The sequence below is a fragment of the Dermacentor silvarum genome, chromosome 10 (assembly GCF_013339745.2).
Source record: "Dermacentor silvarum isolate Dsil-2018 chromosome 10, BIME_Dsil_1.4, whole genome shotgun sequence".
Lineage (NCBI taxonomy): Eukaryota > Metazoa > Arthropoda > Arachnida > Ixodida > Ixodidae > Dermacentor > Dermacentor silvarum.
Genome location: NC_051163.1, coordinates 156412274 through 156427351, shown reverse-complemented (window position 1 = coordinate 156427351; position 15078 = coordinate 156412274).

The following is a 15078-nucleotide window of genomic DNA, read 5'->3' as shown; positions in this document are numbered from 1 at the left end:
CCAGCACATTTGTTATCCCTAACCTGCGAAAAGCGTTCAAAATGGGTCAAGGGTGCTGCAAAAAAAAAAAAAAAACTGCAAGAAAAACAGAAAAGAGAACGTTTTGAAGTGGTGCCCTATGTGCACAAGTTGTCACATGGTTTACGGAATGTAGCCAGTAGGTACGACGTCAATACGGGTTTTTCGGCTCCCTGTAAGTTGTCAAGGATGTGCCCTATCATAAAAAGGAAACTTGAGCGGGGGGGGGGGGGGGGAGTAAAAAGAAAAAAAATGTTTGTGGCGTGAGGCACGTGCCCCCTTTAACACATTGTGACACAGGCATAGTCTATCACCTTCCACTCAAGTGCGGTAAAGCTTATATTGGACAGAGCGGCAGATGCCTCAATATTAGACTACATGAACATCAGCATTCTCTTAACAATCCCAATGCTTCTCATCTAGCCTCGCATTGTTTTACGTGCGGTTGTAGGCCATTGTTTGAGGACACAAAAGTCCTTTCTAGACACAAATGCCAAACTACACGCGAAATTATTGAGGCAGTTCACATTAAAAGACTAGGAGAAACTTGTGTTAGCCAGGCATCATTATCATTGTCAGAAGGTGGATTTCAATATTTGCTCAGCACGTGCGTCAGTGCGAAGTAGAGTTTTTTTCTTTTTTTCTTGTTTAAATTTTAGCGGCTTCACCATTTCCTGATTATATTTTTCTGGTAAGTGCTATCCTTTTGATCATGTGATGTTCTCTTTGTTACGGTTTTTTGCAATCACTTATATATATGTTTGTTATTTCCAATAAAGATTTAGTTGTGAGTTAGCGCTCGTCCTGTCTTCTTCCGCCACCGTCCGTGTCTTCTTCGCGCTTATATCAAGAATATGTTACTGAAAATGCAGTGGACTCGGAGGAGGATTGGAGCTTGTGACCTTAAGATTAGAAGCCGGGTGTTATGTCTCTGCTCCACGCCACCACCTTCACGCCACCACCACCTATTTAACCTTACTTCAGGCCATTTCTTTGGCCCAAGCGGGGGGGGGGAGGGGGGGAGGGGGTGCTTTGCAACAATAAGTTTTAAAAATGAGGAGACTATGTAATGATAAGATCGAAAATCTACCTCTAATCCAACCCTATTCATGTTAACACGAAAAAGGGCAAAAACCCAGTCTCAAGTCACTGAGACAAGTTGTCACTGTGTCGAGTCTGTTGGGCACCACCGAGCTGCGTACTGCCTCTTATGTACGGCTCGTAGCACCGCTTGGCCAAGGAAACGGTTCAATGACGAGGAACAAAGTGAGACTGGTCAGTTTGGTCCAATCATTAGCATCGCTTCACCAAATAACTGTTATATCGTACGTTCATAGGTCACAAAAGGGGATAGAGAGAGAGATAGAGACGTTTAATGGCAGATAGGAGGAGAGGTCGGCCTGAGTGAAGTGCCTGCTACTCCATGCTGGGGACGGGGTTGGGGGGAAAACAGAGATAGGTCACATAGGATGAAGTGTATGGCAACAGAGCTGCTTTGCGTTGCCATGAACTGTGTGTTATTAAATGAGAAGCATTTCTTGGCGAACATTTGCCACATTGACAGCATCGATATATCTATCTATCTATCTATATCTATCTATCTATATCTATCTATCTATCTATCTATCTATCTAACCGCCTACATATTGGCGCTCTCATGGTCGTTTCGTTAACTTCGTAGGTACCACAGTGGGCATAGTGTAAGAGTGTACGCCGAACATAAATGATAGGCCTTCACGTCAATATCATGACATGTTTGTCATGTAGGTCATGAAACAACCGTCTTCGTCTTGGTGCTCTCATGGTCTTTTCATTAACTTGGTGTGTAACTGGAATAGGTTCGGACATGGGTACTAAGTGAAGCAAACACTAAAGGATCATTGTAGAAATCATAGTTATTAGCATGACTCTGCTAAAATGACAATGACTCAGCGAAAAAAGATTAACGCTTAAAAATCCATGAAATCGATTTAGACGAGACTACTAAGTGACTGAAACTTAAAGGATGATAATAGCAGTCAGTCATGAGCATGACTAAGCAAAAATAGCAATGACTAAGCGAAAAAAGATTAATGCTCAAAAACCACTGAAATGGTTTCGGACGTGGGTAGTAAGTGAAGGAAACACTAAAGGATGATGGTAGAAATCAGTCACGAGCATGACTAAGCAAAAATGACAATGACTCGGCAAAAAATTAACATTTTGAAACCACTGAAATGGGTTCCGACGTGTGTACTAAGTGAAGAAAACACTTAATATGATGGTAGAAGTCATAGTCATGAGCATGACTCAGCAAAAATTACACTGACTCAACGAAAAATGATTAACACACAAAAACGACTGGAATGGGCTCGGACGTGGGCACTAAATGACGAAAACACTTAAGGACGATGGTAGAAGTCATAGTCATGACCATGGCCCAGCAAAAATGACAATGACTGAGCGAAAAGAGAATAGCACTCGAAAGCCAATGAAATGGGTTCGGACGTAAGTGATAGGTCATAACATGCGTGTGATGTAGGTCATGAAGCAGCCACCTTCGTCTTGTTGCTCTCATGGTAGTTCCCGTAACTTGGTCGAGTCCCCGCACTCAGCTTCACATAACATCGATTCCCACTGGGCGTGGGATCTGCCGGCTTTTTTCTTTCACCGCCGAAATGAGTTCAGTGAGAATAAATTCAAATTCAATGCTGCATAAAATTTTATATCGGAGACACTCTTGCTTAGAAACCCTTGTACTGGTTACCTTCTCCCGCTCTATTTTGAACGTTCTAATGAGCCGCACATAGGATAAACGATATCCCAATTTCAATATTTATCACCATTAGGTTTGAAAGAACTCGCACACTACTGGGCAACATAGGACGCATACTTACTGCTAAGAGCATTAATTTAGAATACTACAGATGAATTCTAATAATGTGGAATTTAGTACGAGAGTTCATCATCGATTGTGAGGCCTAATCCGTGAAAGTTCAATTTTTTATGCTTCGGAAAGGAATTACTCACACATCTGGCGGTTCTGCCACTAAATCAATCCACATATTGCACCCAGCAACAAAGTACTCATCCTGATATATTAAACCAGGTTCCTAAAAAAAGAAAGTATGTTCACACACCGTTGACAATCACCACAACTTCTGAACACATTGCTTTGTTCCGAGGGAAAATTTATTATAGTGTCTGAAACAACTTTTATTTTTTCTATATGAAAGTTATCACATATTCCGACTAGTTGTTATTGCTTGTATGAATATTGCCAGTGTGGTGCAGCGAGACTCGATTAAGAAGATGAAGGATGGTCTACCTGTACTGTACACGCTGAGAACGTCGAGATATTATACCGTTCAAGCAGCAGCGGAATATTTGCCTCGGCAATGCCCTCATTGTCGTCGAACGCGTCGCAGGTAACAAGGATTAATACGCTGCCCCTCCGTGGTAACGTGACGTTGTCGTCGACGATGCGCAAGGCGTTGTCATGACTGTCGTACTTGTTGCTTGCTATGGCATGCGCCGTCGAAAACGTTACCCGCGACTCTTGCAAATTAATGATGGTTCCATTAGCATGCAGGAAGTCCATCCCAAGGATCAACTCTCTCGAACAAGTCGGCAGGATAATGAAATCTCCGACGTACGTAAAGCCAAGAATATTCACTTGCCCACGGGCTTTAATTGATGTCCTCCGGCAGTACGGACCTGCGACCCAGTCCACTGCGTGTAAACTTTTTTCAGTTTAGCGGCAGCAAGTTCTCGGCTCATAACAGAGGTTGTTGTTGTTGTTGCCTCAAAACATGGCTCGTACCCACGAGGGGGATTGGCCACACGGGATAAAAAAAACATGCACCTAACAACGAACAAAATGGTAAAGGTGAATAATCAAAATTAAGATTTTGGTAACTCGATCCTTAACACAGATTTAAAGATGTCCTATACGTAAATAACTAAATAAAAATTAAGAGAAAACTAACTACAAAAATAAACAAAAAATAACATGTCCCATGGTCGGTGCCCTAGCAGCGTAACCTTCCGGATGCTTCAATAAATTTGTGAACAGCAGTGATCATAGTACCCTGACTTGTGCCTAATTGACAGGCCCCAAAAGACAAAATGTTTGGCGTTGTAAGTGCCAAACCCAGATTACTGCTTGGAAATAACAGAAACATTCTACGGAGGGAGGAGAAGCGGTGGCAAGAAAGAAAGAAATGGTCAATAGTCTCCGGTTGATTACACAACGAGCAGAGGTCACTGATTGATAAACCGGATCTTTGAAGATAAAAATTTAGGCGGGGAACTCTGCAGCGGAAAGTTGACAGCGTCACCTCACATTGGCGTGAAAGGTACTTGCTCGTGTTCCACCGAAATTTTAAATGTTGAAAATCGTCTGAAGAAAGTATGGACGAGTCATGGCAACTCAGCAATAAAAGGCGTTTAAATCTAGCTCCTGTTATAAAAGAGAAATCAGGAAGAATATTTATGACCGGACCATTTAGTGATGTCGAAGCGAGCGAGTCAGCTGATTCATTTAAAAAGATTCCACTATGTCCGGGGACCCAGACAAAGCGGACTTCGTATAAATTTTCTGGGGCAAGAGTCGAAAATATACTCAGTAGGTGTGACTGATTAGTGGAAGTTAACTGTGTACAGACCGAAAGCGCATCTGTAACAACTATTACCTTAGAATTCTGTGGACCCAATTTTCGGATGGCAAGAATAACTGCCAGAAATTCTGCAAGAAATATTGCAGTGTAATCAGCGAGACGGAGAGCAAAAGACCAGTTGAGTTGATTCGAAAAGATGCCAATACCAGCCTTCTCTAAATTTTGTGATGCGTCCGTAGAAATAACCAAATGAGACGGAAATTGACTAATATGGTCTTGAAGGAGACCTTCAAGTATGCGCGCAGGAAGAAGTTTTGCGTGTTTTGGAAAAATATCATCAAAAGTTAGTTTTATCTTGAATGAATTAAATGTTGGAGAAATCAGGCGCGGTAGGCTAACTTGAAGTTTTGATAACAGCGATTGAACAAAAATAACTTGTGGCTGTCGGTAACGCCGCCATCCTGTTCTGAAAAATGATTCTGGTGAATTGATGAAAACGGGTTGCAAATTGGAAAGGGGTGTATCATAAAGCTTCAGGAAAGTCAGGACAGTATATTGCTTAAATCTGGAATCAAGCGGAATAATTCCAGACTCCAGATAAAGAACATTATTAGCCACAAAACTTGGCAGCCCGAGGCAGAGACGCAGCGCTTGTCTTTCCAGTAGAATTAAAGGTCTTAGCTTGTATGCTGCACATCCTGAAAAAGAACACAACCAAATTCTAGGATGGGGCGGACGTAAAGCTTATAAATCATCAGCAACGTAGATCTACGCATCCCTGTGTTTTTATTGCTGAACCGGCGCAACAATGCCATTGCACGTTCTCCTTTATTAGCATTTGCTTCTATTTGCTGCTGCCAGTTTAGCTTACCTCCATAAGTTATCCCTAAGTAGTTCTAAGTTGGAACTTGCGGAATCGGCTGATTACGATAATGAAGAGAAATAGAGACAGGATTTGACAATGGAAACACGAGTAGAGCGCATTTATTTACGTTAAGCGAAAAAGACAGGCCGTCCAGCCAGGACTCGAGTTCAAACAAATAAGATTGCAAAATTTGGTATAACGTATTAATATCCCTTGCTGATGAGAAAAATGCAATGTCATCAGCATAGAGATAGAGTTGTACATCCTTATGGATTGGCACAGAAGATAACAAAATATTGAACAAAAGTGGCGAAAGAACTGATCCCTGTGGTACGCCTCTCGTCTGTTTATACGTATCCGATGTCACCCCATCCTTGAAACAAAAAAATTCTCTATCGAAAAGGAACTCTTGTATCCAGGCTACTAAATAGTCTGGAACAAAACAGCTAACTAATCGAGAAATTAAAATTGCATGTTCGACACTGTCATATGCTTTAGCAATATCTAAAGTTACCAATGCCGATATATCTCCTGATTGTCCTGCGAGTCGAATGCGGCTTTCTAAATCAACGTGAGCTGACCAAATGGAACAATGAGGCCTAAATCCTATTTCTCTAGAGCACAGAATACCACGAGAAGAAGTAAATTCAAGGAGCCGGACATGAATTACTTTTTCTACAATTTTGACTAGATTCGATGTAAGTGCAATTGGCCGAATGTTGTCCAAGATATATCCGAGGTTTTCTTTTTCAAGCAAAAGCACAATTTTTGCAATTTTCCAAGAGGTCGGAATCCATGTATATTGTAGTGAACAGTTAACTATATTCAAGAGCTCATCTGGGAAAGAGTTAAACAATAATTTAATAATAGTAATGGTGATACGGTCCGGTCCAGGAGCCGATTGATGTGCAGATAAGATGACATCGGATAATTCTGTCATGGTAACTTCTACAAATTCAGATGTCGAAATTTTGAACCTCCTCGGTCTGGGACACAGCGAAGAAAAGCGTGCTTCAAGCCCTTTCGCGATATTATTTAGTGAATTCGCCGCGTCTTTGGGGGATAGAACAGCAGAAAATGACCATACGGACTGTTGAACATCTTTTTTGTTGCGTAAGAACCTAAAAAGTGCCGACCTTCTTTCTCATTTTGACAAAGACGTATGTATTGCATTTTTTTGTTCATCTTTAGCTTTCGCCACAGTTCGTTTTAATAGAGCTGCATAGAAATTATAGTCCATCCAATTTTTCGGTGAATGATTATGTTGGAGACTTTTCCACGCTGCTTTTCTTCGCCTATAATCCCGTGTGCAAGCATCGTTCCACCATGATGACTTCGACGGCGAGCTGCAAGACATAACCGTAAACTCAGCAGGCTGAATAGAAGAGTTTAAAAGCGATACGACAGAGTCAGCCCTCCGTTGTTCATCATAAGTACTCAACGCTGATAAGCCTGCATTTATAGTTGATTTATAAGTTGTATAATTATTGAGTCGTCTTTGTCGTATGATAGGAGCCTGACGTGAAAGTATAATTTCAAAAGTGATGGCTAAGTGATCGCTACTTGTTCCATTGTCAAAGGTGTCCCAAGATGAGATAGACATGTTAGCAGAGGAGAAAGTCAGATTTAATGCAGAAGAGAATCGCCCACGTAGAAAGGTAATTTGTCCTGAATTGTGACATTGAAAATTGTTGTCATGCACCCAATTCCACAACCTCTTTCCACAACCATCCGTTTTAATTCCCCAAGAAGTATGATGCGAATTAAAATCTCCTGCCAGGAGCGTTGCATTTGAACAGTTTCGGAACAGTGAGTCCAGGTGATCAGTGTTCTTGACTCCGTTCGGGAAGTACGTATTAACCACTGTAAACGCAGAGCAACCTGGCAGCAAAAAAGCTAATCCTAAAATTTCGCAGTCTGAACACACATGTTCAAAAGTTACAGTTACCTTATGATACATTTTTGATGAAACTAGTATTAGCAGCCCACCGCCTCTACCTGGACGATCTAAACGAAATGTTCGAAAATTATTAATAGTAAATCTTTGATGTGACGAAAGCCATGATTCCTGAAGTAAAATAACATCTGGTATTATTTTGTGTACTAAATAAAGAAGGTCAACGTAACCTGAGGAATAGAGCGGCAATTCCATTGGAGAACCTTTACTGATGCTATGACGATCCTAGAATGGATGACTCCACGGCAGAACGCAACGCATCCTGCTCGTGGTGATCATTGTTCTTTCCTTTTTTAGGCTTAGATTTAGGAGTATCCGTGGGAGAAAGTGGGGAACCCTTGCGTCTATTGCTGATGGTCCCAAGCCTCATGTGTCCAAATGAGTGGCTAGGTCCCGCAGTTGCTGAGACCGGAGAACAAACTGAGGTATCGGACTCAACCTCTGCCTGATTTTCAAAGTTCGATTCATTTGAATGGCGCGCGGGAGTACTACACGGGGTGGGGTCAGCAGCAGCAGAGTGCGATTGGAGGAGGCTATTAAATTTGGCAGTTAGCATCTCAGTTATACCTTCGGCAAAAGTATTAAACTATTGGCATTGCCTTGTCAATGGCTGCGGCTACAGCGGCCGAAACTGTGGCTTCTAGAGATGTTGACTGACGGGAAGCAGCTGCCGCGTAACCAACATCGCGCTCCTTTATTGCTGATATTGCTTCCGCACGGGAACAATGACGTTTCTCCGCGATCTCAAGCATCTGAATCTCATGGCCTCGCGCAGGGCAGTTACTATCTGTAGCACTATGAGATCCATCGCACAAGTAACACCTAGGTGCATCTTCGTCGCAGGCTGATGTAGAGTGAGAGCCGCCGCAATTACAGCATCTCACTGAAGATCTACATGCATTAGCACTGTGGCCAAATCTCCAGCAGTTTCGGCACTGCAATGGCCTAGGTGACAATGTCTCCACGCGGAAGAAATACGGCCAAGCCTTCACTTCAGACGGGCGCGTTAAACCGGCGAACGAGACGATGACGCTCTCAGTTGGGACTCGGTTATCACCCACCGACCTATTGCATCTATAAACAGAAACAACACCAGCCGGAGAGAGCATCTTCAAAAGGGCCTCAGGAGTAATATCGGTAGGAACCCCGCGAACAATGCCTTTCACGCATGCGAGATGAGGAGGGACGAAAGCACGAACCGCGATGCTAGTGAATCTCGTGCAGTTAAGCAAATCATTAAGGCACTGAACATTAGAAGACTTACATAGAATGCCTGTCTTGCCAAAACGCCTCACCTCCGAGATGTCAACGAAGTGCTCGGTAATACTGCGCAGCTCCTCCTGGAACCTTTCTGATTCGGTTAGCCGAATGGAACTACCATCCGTGGGAACGAGCGCCATGGGCAAGGTACTGACTCCGTTCCGAAGAAAACACTCCAGGGGCACCGACTCAGTGGGACGGCATTCACGGTCCCCGAAAAAAAAAACTATAGAAGAAACAAAGCCCTACGAGCAGTTAAAATGTGGCCAATCCCCTTTCGGATACGAGACAAGAGGTGTCCGCGCCAGTGTCGACTAAAGCTGTGACTTCTTCGTCTTCTATGCTGACTGGTATATCCGATGTTACAACGAGCCTTGGATCACCTGAGTGCGTTTGAACGTCGGTCTCTTGTCGTTGCCGTCGTCGCTTGCGGCTTAATGGAGGATATTCGGTACACTCGGCGTCAGCGGCCTCACCTCCGGAGGTCGCTGAACTCAGTTTTCCAGGTTTGCAGGGCTGGGCGAACGGCGCCTAGGGGCGTCTCGACGGAAGGCAGGACTTGGCGACCGGTATCGTGACGGAGCCGGTGACGACGAGCGAGGCTCGTGCCTTGGCTGTTCGAAGAAATTGGGACGACTCGCCAGGAAGCTCTCGATCTCCACCGGATGCTCACCAGGTCATGTGCGCGGCGCATGCTGAGCGCATGCGGCCCAGACCCACGCGTCGGTAGGGACACGTCCTGTAGATATGGCCGGCTTCGCGGCAATGAAAACAGAGTGGACTGTGGTCAGGAGCGCACCAGACATCACTCTTTCTTGGCCTGGACTCCTTGATAAACAGCGTATTACGACGGCTGAACCCGACTTCTGTCTGTTCCATGGTGCACACGACGTTTGAGGTATTATACAGCGAAGGACGTCGTACGGCTTCCGCATAAGTCATCCTAACTTGCTCCTGCGGCGGTGGTGCCCCGAAACGTTCGGGAACTTGGATGGCTTGCCTGATCTCGTCTCGCACCATCTCCGCCACAGAAAGTCGCGCGACCGGGGGCTCGACCGCCTGCATTTTTTGAAGTTCTTCTCTTATCACCGCTCTTATTAATTCTCTCAGGTCGCTTACGTCGCTTCCCAGTGTCACGTTAGGGACGCCACTCAAAATTGCAGTCACGTTTCGATTGTACTGCCTGGCGCGCTGTTGTAGTGCCCTTTCCTTTGCAGTGGCTTCAGCGAGAAAGGCCGCAAGCGTAGTCGGTGGGTTGCGGATAAGGCCGGCAAAAATTTCCTGCTGTACACCTCGCATTAGGTGTCGAACTTTTTTGTCTTCGGGCATTGAAGCATCTGCGCGTCTGAAGAGCCGAGCCATATCTTCAATACATGCCGTGACGCTCTCATTAGGGCCTTGAATTGTTGCCTGCATCGCCAACTCCGCTCTCTACTTTCTGTCGGCGCTGGTGTAGGCGGCAACTGCCGACGAAATTCGTCCCGCGATGTCAGTGTCGTCTCGTGGTTTTCGAACCACGTCTTTGCGGAATCCCCGTGAGCGAAGTACACTTGCGCTCTTGGGACCAATCGTTGAATTCGGCTACCCTTTCGAAGTGGTCAAGCCAGTCTTCGACGTCTTCAAGAGCACTTCTGTGGGTGATTGCGGCTGATGCAAAAGGACCTGCGTCGGTGCGGCAAGCGCAGTAGTAGACGGTTGGTGCATCGTCCTGGTAGGATCAGGTAGCAGACCGTGCTATGGATGGAGCCCCTGAAGACGACGGCTGGTACGGACGTGTAGCGGGGTGAGTGCTGTCGGACTACACACTGGCGACGAGTCAGGAGTGCGATGCGTCTCGGGCGATCGTATCATTTACCCAGCAACGTGACAATATGAGCTCACCTTTCTTTGCCGGGAGAAGAAACGAGTACAACATCGCGGTGTTGGTGTATTACTCGAGGGCCATGGCTAAGTGGCAGAAGCGAAGTCCCACAAACTTCATGACTACGTTTGTGCTATGTCCCAGTGACATGCATATATGCCGGTGCAGAATGAATATGACGCATCGTGTATGCAACGCAACACAAACAATATAAACAAAGTAATAAGACAAAAATACAGATTAAACGCACTCTGTGAACCAATCCAATGCGAAGCATTTGGCAGGTCACATACTATAAACTGGCTCTGGGGTAGAACACTGCAGGGAATAACTTGAAAGCCTGACCCATGGGCTCAGGCAGAGTAAATAATTGCCTCAGGCACAAGCCGGACTCAGGTCTAGGAGCTTCGGGCTCAGGTCAGGCTCGTACCTCAATCGGGCAGTAACGTTATTTGCAACTCCGCAGAACTGTAAACTATAACATCTGCAAACCTGTAAAAACTATAGGCCAGTTGCGACGCCGTTGTCCCGCCATCGTTGTCATACTGTAGTCGTCATCCTTTTGTTATCATGTAGTCGTCGTAACATCATCAGCATTTAGCAATGCCATCCACTGTCTCCATGCCGTAGTTGCCATAGCAATTTCGTCATTCCATCGACGTTATTCCTTCTTGGTCATAGCGTTGTAATTTTAGGCTTTAAAATATTGTGTAATCTGCCGCCGTTGTCATACAATCCACATTATTGCGTCATCGTGATACAGTCGCTCCCATGCAATTGTTCTCATACCATCATCGTTATGCCGTAGGGGTGGTTCCGCCGTCGTGACTCCATATTCTTCACCCGATTCGTCTGATACCGTCGTCGGCCTGCCAACGTCGCCAACAGCTGACACGCCATCGTCGCCATACGCATGGAGGAAGGAAAAATATAGGAGGGAGCATAACGTCACGCAGCCAGCCTTGGCAAGCGAACGCTTCGTGTAGCCAGCAGTGGTGGCCCAACACGTGATCTCTTGTGTCGAGATCACGGAGAATCAAGATTTGCCGAGGCGTTTGGTTACCGGTAGTTTTTATTCGGTGCGCGGTCGGCCGGCAGCTGCTCACATGCAGGAAGGCAAAAGATTTTTCCTTGTTTTGTTTTTTGCCTCTCGGTTTTGTTTATTTCAAGAGTATCAAACGGTTTCGAATGGGTACTGAAAAAAATCAACCGGGAGTCTTAAAACCTACCGCGCGCTCCGATGCTTCCTCCGTCCTCTGACGTTTTCACCACGTGTTGGGCCACCACAGTCAGCGACAATCACGGCGCGGGAGGCTCCCTCATTTTTTCCCTTCCTCCATGAGTATACGCTCGTCATCCCATTGTCCCATTGTCGTGATGCCGTCGTCCCCATGTTGCTGTACTGATTTTATCACTCTAGAAACGTCATTCAACTGCGATGCCTTCGCCATCATACCGTCTTCATCGTGCCATCAGTCATTCGTTTGTTGTCATTCCCTTCAAATCACGCTGCCAACATTCACTCGTGATTATGTCCCCGTGGTCATTCTAGTGTCGCCATTACGTCGTCTTGATACAATTGTCATGTATTTGATATTGATCCTTTTCGCGGCGCTCCCGTGGGCGCTGCCATGTTTGATCACGTGGTGACGCGTCCATCGCTTGCCTCAGCCGCCTCCGTTGCCTTCGCGTTTACAATGCAAGCGCGTGACGCCGGTGCGGCGCAGCAAACCGGCGTTTCGACGCATATCGTAGACGATGACTGTGTGCACGACCCGAAGCTTTGGTCACAGCTTTAAAGAACATTTAAGTGTTTTCAGAGCTCATTACGCCTTGTCCAAACGGCGCGAGTAGCGTATACGGTTCTTGTACAGAGGTCAACACTCATGTCTAGAACAACGGAGCGTCGCGCTCGGGACTGTACGAGCGACATCTACAGTTTGAAATGGGTCACATCTGAGCATGCGCGGTGCCAATGACGCACCTGCCTCGCATTTTCTCTCCTTGTTTATCGCCGCGGCTGCAAGAACTGCTTTCGCCGGCAGAAGCGCTATCAACGTTGTAGCGCCGCCAAAAAAGAAAAACGCGGGGAATCGCCCGGCTCGGCGCCCTTATACTGCAGGCTTATTCTCAGTTCGCGGTATCGTCATACCGCCATTGGGTCGCACATATATCTCGCGCTTCGCGCCATGGATTTTGCATAACGCATTGCGTTTATTGCCGTCTGTTAGGACTGAATTATACAAACCCACTTTCATCGTTTATTGGTCGTCCACCCACCAACGCTAATTGCGAATAATTGTAGGTTTCGATCGAACACACAGAAAAATGCTGCCCAGATATCCTGAACTTATGAAATTTATTTAAATCAACACACGGAGGTACCTCAAGAACGCTGTCAAATGTAAGCACAACATACATGAATGGTAAGCGGAAGCATTTTCTTGTGCGTTTCGTGAGCGAACATTGTCAATGATAACATTGTCAATAAGAATAAGCTTAACCCTTTGAAGGTTTTTGCCGTATCTGTACGGCGGCGGTTTTCTGTCCCGCAAGGTCTTTGCCGTACGGGTACGGTTTCGATCCTCCGTTTGAAATTTCGCGCCATAATGACGATGCATGCTTACCGGGAGGTGCTGCCACCTTTTAGGACTTACAAGAAGCGTTTCACATTTGTCTGAAGAAATGTCAAAGAAATGTCAAATGTCAAAGAAATGTCATTTGGCTGAAGAAATTAAACATTCACTGTTAAGATCACCGTGTACTATCGTCAGTCAAAGCAAACACCAGAGAAAGCTTAGCTTACTCTGCTTACCACACTGAGTCAGATCCACATAATTTTATTGCGATTGCAAATATATGGACACTCCAGGCACATTTCCGCCATCGTCGTCGACGTGATGTTTCGTATAATGTCCAAGTGCGATAACGTCGTGGCTGCGCGCCGTATGGTATGGGTAAAGTGAAAGCGTGAGAGGGTGAGCAAAGAATCGCGTGCGCAATCTCGCTCAGTCTCGCGTGCGCAAGGGAGGAAGGCAGGGAAAAAGCGCTCCGTCTTCCATCGCGCACAAGGCCGCAGGGAAAGTGGGGGACGTTTTACTCCCGTGGCGGCTACGTATGGCGCGGCTGAGCGCGGCCGCGCGGCCCCGATCTAGAAAGCGATCTGCGCTGGGTACAAAGACTAGGCGGGCCGATATGGCTGGGACCCTATAACGTAAAACTATTCCAATCTGTTTTCCTTCTAATCACCTGATGTCCAATTTACGTAACCCCCAACGCAAGCATCGGGCGGTGACTCGCAGCATTGTTTGAGAAGGCTATTGAAACGCTCTCCTATTTTATAGGAGGTCACATGTTTGCTTTCAAAAGGAATAGCATTGCCTAAATTAACATATATATATCTTACCTGATTGGCTGACCAAGGGCGATGAGCACGCAGAAGTGGAGGGGGTAACGTGGGGCCGGGCTAGCGCAGTGAAAGTAGATAACCTGATGAGCAGGGTGTTGCCGGCGTCTGCGTTTGCCCTGCTTCTTCTTACTTAGCTTTCGGTGTCTGCTATAAAATCACGTCGCCGTGCAACGGAAACGTAACAATGCAGCTAAAACGAATCTTCAGTGAACAAAATTTGACATAGCGATGTCGTTTTCGTGCTGAAAGGACTCGACAACCATATAATGTCACGCAAAATTTTTAATATAGGCAAATAAATCCATTCTCCACGGCAGCTCTGACTAGCCAGTGCCAGAGCGATCGGCGGGTACCCACCTTCTATTGATGTCGGAACGGGGCAGTGTCCGGCTATCAAAAAGAAAATTAAGTTTTGATCGGCGTAATAATGCATCTTTAATGCGTACAAGCCACCTTGACGCAGTGATTTTGCGCAGTTTTTGGACGTCAGGTGACAGACAGGCGAAGTGGACGCAGCCCGAAAACGTTTGACCAATTGCGGATGGCTCATGGTAAAAAGGCATAGAATCGAAAAATAATATTTTTCTGTTGTTCGGTCTCACATGCATAATTAGTGTGCACACGTCATATAAGAGTGAGTAGCTCTCGCGGTTTTTTAACAGCGGAGCTGTTTAAGCCGAGCGTTAGTCCGTAACCTGCGGACAGAAATTGTGGGCCGATCCTGGGGGTAGTGCAGAAAGGGTCCAAGCGCAATGACACATACCTCTGTGAACTGGCGAAGCTGAGCCTGGATAAGTCTAGCTAAGCATGGTTGGGACTACTTAAGGTTAGTCTCTCATCGATAGACAATCGATAGTCAACCAGCAGCTAATTGATAATCGATAAATGATCAATAAATTCCGGAAAATGCTGGGAATGACTTGGTAGTGCTTAGCCTAGTCCAAAAGTCATGCCAAGCTAGGTGCCCATCAGCTCCGCTTTCCCTGTAGCATTGCGCCTCCCGTGCAAGCTACGCTAATATTTTTCCTTTACGTTGCGTGAAATACAAGTGAAGTTGGGCAATCAAGGAGGCCTGATTGCAAAAATAGAAGGAGTTTGGAATAGCTTTTC